This window comes from Acartia tonsa, chromosome 9 (assembly GCF_053477335.1).
Source record: "Acartia tonsa isolate MP-2025a chromosome 9, ASM5347733v1, whole genome shotgun sequence".
In the NCBI taxonomy this organism is placed as follows: domain Eukaryota; kingdom Metazoa; phylum Arthropoda; class Copepoda; order Calanoida; family Acartiidae; genus Acartia; species Acartia tonsa.
This window is the reverse complement of record NC_137268.1, coordinates 45,603,811-45,616,434: the sequence shown is the minus strand read 5'-3', so window position 1 is coordinate 45,616,434 and position 12,624 is coordinate 45,603,811.

Sequence of the window (12,624 nt, the reverse complement as noted above, 5' to 3'; positions counted from 1 at the left end):
TTATCCACTTCTTTTATCCCCTTCTCTTTATACTGGATGAACGAACTTTCCAATAAATAATGTCCTTGTTAGAAAGCTAAATTGACGACAATTTTTCCCCTGTCATAATATCCATGTATATTCTACATTCATTATCTAAAAAAATATTCTTCAAATTAACGATCGATTACGTCCAGAAAAGCAAAGATTATATAAGCTTTGCCACCAGCCTCTAGTGATCTATTGTGAAAAAGATAAATTAGTTTCCATTGTCCTTTAATTTACTTTGAATACCAGTAAAAACTAGATAATATAAAAGCAAAGCAACTTCTTACATAAGAGATTTCTCAGCTTATTGCGTCAAACATTTAATGTTTCTTGACTTTTTAAAAGTGAAGCTTTTCTATTATAAGGTTCGGTCCGTACGTAATGATTGGCTTTTTTAGGTACGACTTAGGAAGCGTAGAAACTCTATAGTCGTTATCAGAAAGTCCGTACAACCATTTAATCATGCTTTTTAAAAAAATACGTTGACAACAAATTGTTGTATGATATATTTGAATTAACCTATTTATCTGTATTTAAATAGTGATTCCTGGGACAACAAGGAAATAGTTGGAATTAAGAATCTCTTTTGGTTGTACATTAGAAAGAAAACTTTTTCAAAACATTTGTAAAACCCGGAAAAACTTACAAGTACAAAATTAGATCCAAAACATTTGGCAAAATCTAGCTGTCCTCTCATATTGAAGTTTTAAATATTTATTGCCTAAACTATTTCTTATTTCTTTGCTTTGTCTGAAAGGTATTTAAATCTTTAGAAATCCCTAAAAAAAACGCTTAATTTTTTGTGGCTTGACGCATAGACTTGAAAGTATTTCTTTAAAAATAACCCTATGATTCATTTTAGACCATAAATCTAAGACAAAAAAGTATTCATTTTTTGCCCAAATTGAAGCCCATAGCATCACGCCCCCAGTTTGAAAAATTGGGGATAAGTAATTTGATAATAATTTATAACAGGGGAAACAAAGTTTAAAGAGAAGCTTCAAGCCATACTAAAAAAATTATGTATAGCATCATATTACAGACACGAATATTAAAATAAAAAATCATAAAATTAAAACCAGTTTTCATAGTTTTCTGTCTATAATACGATGCGATGAAAAACTATTTTCTTCTTCATAAAACATATCCATCTCCGCCTTTCTCTAGCTTTTTAAAACCTTTCATTATTATATATTTTTTTTTGTGAGTAAAAGCTTCTCTAAAAAGTAAATATACACCAATGGCGTACCATTCATCTAAATAGGAAGAAGGAAGACCTTCCCAATTTTAATTGTGAGGGAGGTGTTGTTGACACCCACTCCACCCCCATTCTGCATGCCTTTGTATTGAACTGAATCCTTTATTTGTTTTTTTTAGCAATTAAAGACATATTAATTCTTCTTATAGGGGATAAAATCAACAAATTAGGATGACATATTTATCTTCTTCTTTTTAGAAATCTTTTTCTTAAAGTAGTGTTTTCGCCCCTATTGTCTAGGCGTGGAGCTTTTCTTTTATAGAAGAAAGGGGAAAAAAGAATAAAAATGGCATTAAACAATCCAAAGGCTAAAATTTATTTCTAAAATCAGATTGAAACTATCATGAGACCTATGCAAAGCTCTCCCAAAATTGTAGAACTCAATCAGTTCAGTGATTTGAGAGAACATACATAAATAGATTTTTGAAGAATCTTTGGATGCCTAGTACCTTGTGAAAGTTAATAACAGAGTAGCCTAAAAATTGTCTGACACGTCATTTACATAAGATTACACCTAGCTAACCATCAACATAGAGAGATACATAGATAGTTAGATAGATAGATATATAGAATATAGATAGATAGTTAGATAGATACATAGATAGATAGATAGCACCATTTACAAACGATTACACCTAGCTAACCATCAACATAGAGGGATAGGTAGATATAAAGATAGATAGAAAGGTAGCACCATTTACATAAGATTACACATAGCTAACCATCAACATAGAGAGATAGGTAGATAGACACTTAGATAGATATTTGCATGTATAGATAGATATAGGTAGATAGCATCATTTACATAAGATTACACCTAGCTAACCATCAACATAGAGAGATAGATAGATATACACTTAGATAGATATTTACATCGATAAATAGATAAATAGAAACGTTTAAACACTGAATTAATCAATCAAAATCCACAAAAGTCCATAAAGTTGGTAATCAATCGAATAAGAAAAGGTTATTTTAAAACTTTGGGGACTAGTGTAATAAACAGTCCGTTGTCCTCTTTCTCTTTGATTCTAAAGTATCTACTCCTCTAAAGACAAATTTAAAAGCTGCTTTACCAATAAATCAAATATGGTATAATATAAAATTATGATCTATTTCTAGCCATAGTTTTAGTAGTTTTGCCCTTAGGGCGACCATTCCTTAAAAAAACCGTGGCCCGATATCTAAAATATAAAAGTAACAGGAAAACTGTCTGTGTGTGTGATCTGAAAGATTTTCCTACCCGCTGAACCGATATGTTTTTCCTTTACAGTGTAGGTCCTGGAATATTTAGAAATATTTTTTTTCAACACTAAAATTGAAAATTAAGGGGACGACTTTTACCCCCTCTTCATGTAGCCCCTAATAAAAGACTTATCCGAAGAAGATAATTGAACACAGTAAAAGTGTCTGACTGATTATGACGTAACAAAAAAATTAGCCAATGAGAGGCCAATATAAATTTTACCATTGGTCAATAAAGGCCTCTCATTGGCTATTTTTTTTGTTACGTCATAATAAGTCAGACACTTTTACTGTGTTTAGATATTTCATAAAAAGGTCTAATTTTATATACTTATTAGACTATGTTAGGTAATTCAACTTTGGGATTTTTTTTCAATGATTAATTATATTTCATAGTCTATAAATTAGGCTGAAATAATGAAATATAATTCCTTATAGATGCTATTTTCTTGGAGATTAAAATGATCATATTTATATTAACATCTGAAAATAAAAACTTCTTAAGTATCCAACCTGTTTACCTACCACTAAGATAAAAATGCAGCTTTAAGAATGTATCGTCGAGGACAGGGAATAATACTTTCAAAAACAAATTAATCCAAGTTGATGTTTGTCTGTTTGTCCGTCTGTCTTTCTCTAGCCAAAGATCTTATCAACGTTTTTGTCTGTAATCTGAATTTTAACATTCTTAAAAAAGCTTTTTATTGGTTTTAAGCTATTTTCTGAAAGTCCAACCTAAGCCTGTATATGAGTCAGTGCTTTCTCCCTAATATTAATATTAAAAAACACGCCTGATATAGTAGCATTTCTTTATTTTTGAGAATCCTTATAACTTGGTATGCCACGATGCATCGCATAGATGTCCCCTTTAGGGTATCATATTTTTACAATATTACCTACCAACCTAGTAATAACAATATTTTTCATTTATATCCTTAATTTTGGAACAGGCTACTCAATGTCTAACTATTTCCTCATTATATCTGTATGTATGTATTTATGTAAAGCTACCAACCTTGTAATAACAATATTTTTCATTAATATCCTTAATTTTGGAACAGGCTACTCAATGCCTACTAATCTACCTTAGATTCCCTCATTATGTCGGTATGTACTCTATGTCTAACTATTCCCTTATTATGTCTGTATGTACTCTATGTCTAACTATTCCCTTATTATGTCTGTATGTACTCTATGTCTAACTATTCCCTCATTATGTCTGTATGTACTCTATGTCTAACTATTCCCTCATTATGTCTGTATGTACTCTATGTCTAACTATTCCCTTATTATGTCTGTATGTACTCTATGTCTAACTATTCCCTTATTATGTCTGTATGTACTCTATGTCTAACTATTCCCTTATTATGTCTGAATGTACTCTATGTCTAACTATTTCCTTATTATGTCTGTATGTACTCTATGTCTAACTATTCCCTTATTATGTCTGTATGTACTCTATGTATAACTATTCCCTTATTATGTCTGTATGTACTCTATGTCTAACTATTCCCTTATTATGTCTGTATGTACTCTATGTCTAACTATTTCCTTATTATGCCTGTATGTACTCTATGTCTAACTATTCCCTTATTATGTCTGTATGTACTCTATGTCTAACTATTCCCTCATTATGTCTGTATGTACTCTATGTCTAACTATTCCCTCATTATGTCTGTATGTACTCTATGTCTAACTATTCCCTCATTATGTCTGTATGTACTCTATGTCTAACTATTCCCTCATTATGTCTGTATGTACTCTATGTCTAACTATTCCCTCATTATGTCTGTATGTACTCTATGTCTAACTATTCCCTCATTATGTCTGTATGTAAAGTTAACAACATTGTAATAATAATATTTTTCATTTATATCCTTAATTTTGGAACAGGCTACTCTATACCTAACTATTATCTATCTATTTGCTTAGATTCCCTTATTATGTCTGTGTGTAAATATAGGGTGGTGGTAGTCTCCCCAAAACCTTCCCAGTTCCTTTGAGAATCTATCCTGTAAAGGAGAACCATATCGGTTTAGTGGTTAGCGAGATCCTCCAATACACAATTAGTACCAAATCTGTTAACTAATTATTAATTCTCTACGCGTAATTGGTGTATTAACTGGATCATTCATCGATTTTAAAATGTACAAAATATCAAGATTGAGTTATGATCATCTGCATTTTTTTGTTGGGTTGTAACGCTCTCATTTATTAACAGATTGCATCCACGGTGAATAGAATTGGTTTTAGGATAAAAAGAAAAAGAAAACCAGGGCTCGGCACTAAGTTGCTGCAGCCATGTGCTGCTGCTTAAAATCATTATCCCTTCTGCATTATATTGTACTATTGCATGCTATAATTGTTGTCATTAAATATATTGTCACTAATTGTTAATACAGATGCAATATCACTGAATTAAATTCAAAGAGTGAAATTTTCCACAAAAATCTATACATTCGTCCTGCCCTTTGTTAGCTAAAATAATATCAATCTACTCAAACAATTAATATATTATTTCTCTACCAATGAGCTATCCCTGCCTCCCTGGTTGCACTACAAATTAGTTTAGAATAATGGATGGGATATAGCCTTAAAATTAGCCTACATTATTATTGGTAGCATAGCGTAGATTTTCTGATAATGCTTTGTCCGTACGTTTGACGTCATGTATGTTTTATCGTTATTGCTTACTAGCGGCTAATCCCTACAGGGGGACTTTTTTTTTGTTTTGTTTTTTTTTGGGGGGGGGGGTCATTATTTTAAGTGATTATTCTTGGGAGAGTTTTCGGTTAAGGGAAAATGGCCAACTTTTTAAAAAACAATATTTTATATTGTACCAATTAATCCTTTAATTTAAATTAATTGTAATTCCAATACTTTAATACCAACTAATAGATATTTTTCCTCGAGAAAAGAAAAGTCGTCTTTTTTAAGCTAATCTATTTTACAAAAAATCCTGTCTGTTCTTCTGTCTGTTTGACTTTTTCTTTTTCTCACGCTATCCACCTTAGTTTAGCGTCCTTGTTTTAAGTAGCGTCTGTCCGTCCGTCTGTCTGTCCGTACAGATAGTATGGATATATGTACCTTGTTTTAAATGTAATAATGAAAGATATTTGTGAAAATAAGTATTTAAAATTTTAACGAGTACATCAAAATACAATGAATATCATGAAAGGTTTTTTCAATACACTTTTTACCTTTTTTGAATCTGTGGTTTGAAATAATTAGGATTTCAGCCACAATTAAACTTAGAATTAAAGATTATGATACATAAACTTTACTAAACAAGCCTGAAAATTGTGCTCCAAAATTTATGGAAATTTCTTAATAATGATCTTTTCTAACTCTTTATAAATTTGCCATAATATCTCATAAAAGATGTATTATTTCCTAAGCTATTTGTTATGCCTATAAAAAGTGCATTATACAATATAATGACAAATTATAGGCCAATACACAGACTAAATTACCAATTGCAGGACAGTAGTTTAATTGACCTATGGTAGGCCAGTATGACGTCATTTTTTATAGGCACTAAAAAGCTTCAATATTCTTTTAATTTAATATTTTACAAATACGTTCAAAATAATCAAAGACAAATGTTAAGCAAGAAGTGACTTTTTATTTATCTTTAATTGATGTATCCCTTCATTGGTATCCCATTTTTCAACCATTATTTTTTACAATAGCAATCCAAAGAGACACGATTTAAAGGTACATTTCATTCATAAATTAAATGTTTTAAGCCGATTTAAATCACTTAAAACCTATATAATGTCCTATATAAGTTTGTATACATCAGTAGATTTAAAGCGTATCAATCGAATAAAAGCCACAATTAGAGCAAATTTTCAACGTTTTATTGATACTTTTAAAATCACAGACAAAACCCTCCTCTTTTCAGTTTCCCCTAATTTTTTAGAAGAGTAGTTGTTATACATATATAGTCTGTCAGTACTTCTATATACTAAAAAGTTCGTTTGTCTATCAGGAGCAGTTTATAAAACAAACCTTTTCTAGTGCCTCTGTCAATGCTGTTGAAGTTCTATCGATATGCAATTTGAAGGGTTTAGACTTTTTGGGTGACATAACATCAAAACACCCCCCCCCCTCCCCACCCATCAAAAAATATAGCAGCTATTAATCAACTTTTACTAAAGGGATGAAAACATATCCAGGACCTTTGTGAAGCTTGAACCCAGTAATAGTGTCGGATTGATTATGACGTAAGAAAAAAAATTAGCCAATGAGAGGCCATAATTGACCAATGGTAAAATTTATAGTGGTGGCCTCTCATTGGCTAATTATTTTTTTACGTCATAATCAGCCCGACACTTTTACTGGGTTCGTGAAGCTTCCATGAAATAGGGAACCTAATTAGTTTAGTGTTTGGCGAGATCTTAACGGGCTAACAAATAAAACTTTACAACTTTATACAATAGGACACTTGATATTATATCACTTATAATGCTTAGCTACTTATGAATGTTTTCATCCTTGTTTCTTTTGCTCCGTATGTTATAGTGAGTGGGAAAATCTTGGTTTTACGCCCCCCTGACTTTTATAGCACCATTTTTATGTCAGTAGGTGGGGGGGGGGGGGGGGGAGTTTGGAAAGAATCAATTTTATTAGGTGTTTCCATAATATTGCTGGGAACAAAGCATCTGCTTGTTGCCGGAAAGGAAATGGTTTCGATTCTTAGACAACCTAAACAGCATCATACTATAAAGACAATCTGGGATCTTAAGAAATAAGGCAGTCGACGATATTTTGATATACACACCCAATTAGGAAAACAAAATTACCCCTTATTGAAACTAAAATTATTGGTAAAAAAGCTTTTACAGTTAGTTGGTACCAACCAATTAGGATTAATGCGAACGACTAAGAGATTTTGTTTATAAAACATCGGGTGCCAGTATAATCTACAGCCCAATGTCCTTTCCCTCCCTGTTTAAAATTGTAAATTTAAGAGGAAAAGACAAAAAATAAGCATAATCGTAGGGATACTTTTATAGTACATTTTATTGGTTTTATTTCAATTTTATAGAAATATTTAAGACTTTAATTTGGTTTAAATCGATATTTATTTATTCAAGTCAAGGACTTTTATTGCTTTAATGCAGTAGTTGGATGTATCTGTTGTTACTTGTAATTTCTTAGACGACCGGTTCGGGAAGTTTTGAATTTCCATTGAAGCTTCCATTTTAAAATGTACTGCACCCCTAGCATCAAGAAGGAGGGGGGGGGGGTGGACCAACAATGACGGTTTCTTAATAAAAGATCTTTAAATATTTTGTTACTTATGGATGTTATCATCCATGTTACAAAATTCTTCAATCAGCAAACGTCTTTGTATGTTAGAAGATTTTCATGTACCCAAAAAAGTGATACTTCCAGCTTGCCAGAATAAAGAAACCCCACATCCATCTTGAATGAACTGATTAATAAATTAGGTCCATATTAGCAAGCTAAATTAACAACAAATTTTCTTCTGTCAATATATATACTCGTATTTCCTATACACATCAATAGGCATGTTATGATAGAGGCCAAGGGAGTAGCTGCAATATTAATAAACGGTCATTATAGAAGCAGATGGACAAGCCAACAAGAACAAGCCTAAAACTTACACATATCTATTAAATTACAAGAAATTGAATAGCTACAATTAAAAATATATAAATAAATTTAGGGGACAGTAGGTAGTTAATCATGCTAGTCCTATATTAAAGCTTTATGACCACATTTTCTTATTCGTGGGTAATTTTATTAGAAATTGCTTGGTTGGTACAAACTAATAATTTGAATTTATAGAAAGGGTAATATTGTAATATTTGGAGGAGTACAGTACATCTAATTAAAGTCAATCAATTGTTTAATTTCAGCGCTAATAAAAAATCGATCATTTAATATTAGCATAATTAGCATAACATAATTAGACATATATAAAAAACTTTATGACGTACAGACCAAACAGACTAAAACAACTATTGAGTAGCTACGCTACTAAAAAACCGATCATGTTCTATTCAATATTACATTATTAGCCATATAAAAAACTTTATGACGTACAGACCAAACATACTAAAACAACTATAAAGTAGCTACGCTACTAAAAAACCGATCATGTTCTATTCAATATTACATTATTAGCCATATAAAAAACTTTATGACGTACAGACCAAATAGACTAAAACCACTAAACAGTAGCTACGCTATTAAAAAACCGATCATGTTCTATTCAATATTACATTATTAGCCATATAAAAACTTTATGACGTACAGACCAAACATACTAAAACAACTATAGAGTAGCTACGCTACTAAAAAACCGATCATGTTCTATTCAATATTACATTATTAGCCATATAAAAAAAACTTATGACATACGGATTAAACAGACTAAAACATTTATAGAGTTGCTACGCTACTAAAAAACCGATCATGTCCTATTTAATATCACATTATTAGCCATATAAAAACTTTATGACGTACAGACCAGACAGGCTAAAACAACTATAGAGTTGCTACGCTACTAAAAAAACGATCATGTCCTATTCAATATTACATTATTAGCCATATAAAAACTTTATGACGTACAGACCAGACAGGCTAAAACAACTATTGAGTAGCTACGCTACTAAAAAACCGATCATGTCCTATTCAATATTACATTATTAGCCATATAAAAAAACTTTATGACGTACAGTCCAAACAGACTGAAACAACTATAGAGTTGCTACGCTACTAAAAAAACGATCATGTTCTATTCAATATTACATTATTAGCCATATAAAAAAAACTCTCTCCTCAAAAATATCAGACAGACAGACAAGCATTCTTATAAACCAATTATAAAACAAGATTTCCAGTATGGCTTTGAAATAAGATTAATATAATTGATTAGAACCGGTTCTCATTTTTCATTTAATATCCGCGGAAAGCTGTCCCAAAAATGATGCAATAAATAACTATTATTACATGCAGTTTGCTTTAATAGCTATGGACCTAAAGGGATAAAACAACAGCCGATAACTTGAAGTACATCACCAATGATGATACACAGAATTACTCCTTCTGTTAATTACAATAAGTAGTTGAAACGTTTGGACACTCAACTTACTAAAATAAACTAAAATTCACCAAAAGTTCCCATAGTTGTCAGGCCAACCAATAAGAAAAAGTTACTATAAAACTTTGAGGACTAGTGTAATAAACAGTCCATTGTCCCCACCTTCCCTGCTTAATAGTCCTTGTTTTCAGTATTTATGGCTCTGTCCTAACATAATTCTAAAAAGATGACATGGCTAAAAAGGCTGTAAAAAGGTTTCTAAAAGTGGATCATTATTTATCAAACAATTCTATTCATTTTATTGGCTTCAGATTTTTAAAGCAAAGCAATTCTATTATTCTAAGTACGTCTATTGGTAAGTCAAGAGAGTAGAGAAGGGGCGTTGCTACAAAAGACCTAATTACAAAATATCTAATCCTAAAAAAGGCATAAGAAGTGGGTTAATAGCTTAGAACATTCAAGGAACAGTAGATTTTTTCCCAGAAAAGCATAGCCTAATCAGAACAGACGGACTGACAGACAAACATATAATACCACATTGTATATACTAGTACTATTTATTAAGCTATAAAAATTGGAAAGAATTTTAATGAATATAATAGATTTGAAATCTGCATAAAATTTTAAGGAATTTTTATAAAATTCGTTTTTTGTATAATTCTTTATCTATAAGCGCAAATACAAATTAAGTTAAATAGTTTTGACATCTGTGATTGGTGGATTGAAAACTATCTGCGCCCTGATTGGAGAAGCTTAAGTAACGTACATCATTCAACCAATTAGAGCGCAGGTAGTTTTTAATCCACCTATCCTATTGGTCAAAATTTATTAACTTAAATTGGATTTGCGCTTTTAAGTAATGAATTATATAAAAATCGAATTTTATAAAAAATCCTTAAAATTTTATGCAGATTTCAAATCTATTATATTCATTAAAATTCTTTCCAATTTTTATAGCTTACTATTTATGTTAAAAGTTTTACACATAAGTTTTTATCTTCGCTGCTATGGTGTTATCATTCTTGTTTAATTTTCATTAGAAATTTGAAAAGAATGTCAATATTTTTAACATAGTTCAATTATTATAGATTTTCTCCTAGTATGTCGCGCAATAACGTTACTTTTTCTCTCGATGTTTTGCTTTTTAAAAACACATCTACCTAAAACCAAGATATATCCAGGGAAGGAGGTTACATTGAAAAAAAGTGTAGTTTTAATGCTTATCATTTAAATTAGGTTAGGGGAGTAAAAATAGCCAAACTTGATTAGTATCCCGTAGGGATAGAGTCCCGCATGGTTAGAGCTAGAAACAAATTCTTATTTTTAAAAATGTATAAACCAATTATGATAAACAAAATTACCCCTCTCCCTGTAGATCAAAATTAATTGTGTAAAAGTTTGAACACTGCTAGATTAAATAACAAATCAAGATTCAATTAAAGTTTCCAAATATTTTAGTCAGCGAATTGGAGGACGTGTTTAAGAAAATTTTGGGTTCCCTCGTTCCCTTCTTGTTCTTAACAAAATAAAACTCAAGCTTACATTCAAAATAGATTTTTAAGAACATAAACATGGATTGAAATACATAAAATTGTATGTGAAATCAAGAACCAATTAGCTTATTTTAATTGCCCTTGATAATCATATTATCTATAATACAAAGTAGAATGATGTCCGTCCGTCTGTCCGTCCGTCTGTCTGTCCGTCTGTCTGTCCGTCTGTCTGTCCGTCTGTCTGTCCGTCTGTCTGTCCGTCTGTCTGTCCGTCTGTCTGTCCGTCTGTCTGTCCGTATGTCTGTCTGTCTGTCTGTCCGTCTGTCCCTTAAGATCTCGGTAACCACTGAACCGATCGGATTCTACTCATTAGGGAATACACCTACTGGTCCTGTGGTGGTTTTAGACTATTTTCTTGGAGGGTGGGATCCCACAAACCTCCCCAAAACAACCCCCCCCTTTTTTTACGAATTCGTTATTTAATCGAGAAAATTTGCATTTTTTTCTGCTGGGTAGGTAATAGAAGATGTAAAGTCCCTAGAGGCTAGGGGCAAAACCGCTAGTTTTCTAAAAAGTAATAAGATGTATGACTATGCGTGTATTCCCAACTGTCTCGTAAACGACTAAAACTATTGTTCAAAACTATTAGTTTATAAAATATCAAAAACTGGTTTTAATCTTTTTAACCTCTAGAAAAATCCCTCCCATATGCAAATAGTTATAATAACGTATATTACATTCTTATAAAATCAAAATTTATATTTCTAAAACTTGTCTATGCCCCCGTTTTTCAATTCCTTTTCTTGAAAACCTTTTTGCAAAAAAAGAGAACCTTGACGCATAAAAAGCGTCATTGTGCCAAATTTTTACGCTAAAGTGATAACGCAAAATTATTCAAACTTTTTACCCTTCCCAAAACAACAATTTATGTCGTTGGAAAAAGTACGAAGGGGCATTTTTATGTTTCACATTTTTTATCCTAAGTAATGCAAAACTAAGGTAGATGCATAATTCCGATTGTCCGTCTGTCCGTCGTACTCTAATTTATAAAAAAATCTTTGAGATGTTTTTACTGACATAAATCGCATATGATTATATGTATAATCTTTCGGGGCTATAAAAAAATCTTCTCTAACCATTAAAATCCTCAACCATTTATAGTTTTTTTTCTTGGATCTCCTTTAAGCAAAAACCATGCGTATGTTTAAATGTTAAGGTGACGAAAAAATTAGTGTCATTCATTTTGCTTTGCAGTTTATTTTCTTTTAACACGTATGTGTGTCTTTATTCGTCACAACGAATTATTCAAAAAAGCCAAATCACACATTTTTAGAGTATTGCTATTATTGGTGTACTGAATCGGTTATGAACCAGACTAAGAAATCATGTATCGTGAAATTGACAACTGGCATCGATAAAAACGATTAATTTCTGGTTTGATAGAATTGATCCTGTAATTTCATTTTCCTATCCGCGAACCACTGTATGTTTTCTTGTTTTTAAAAGCCCTGGCATGTCCAATC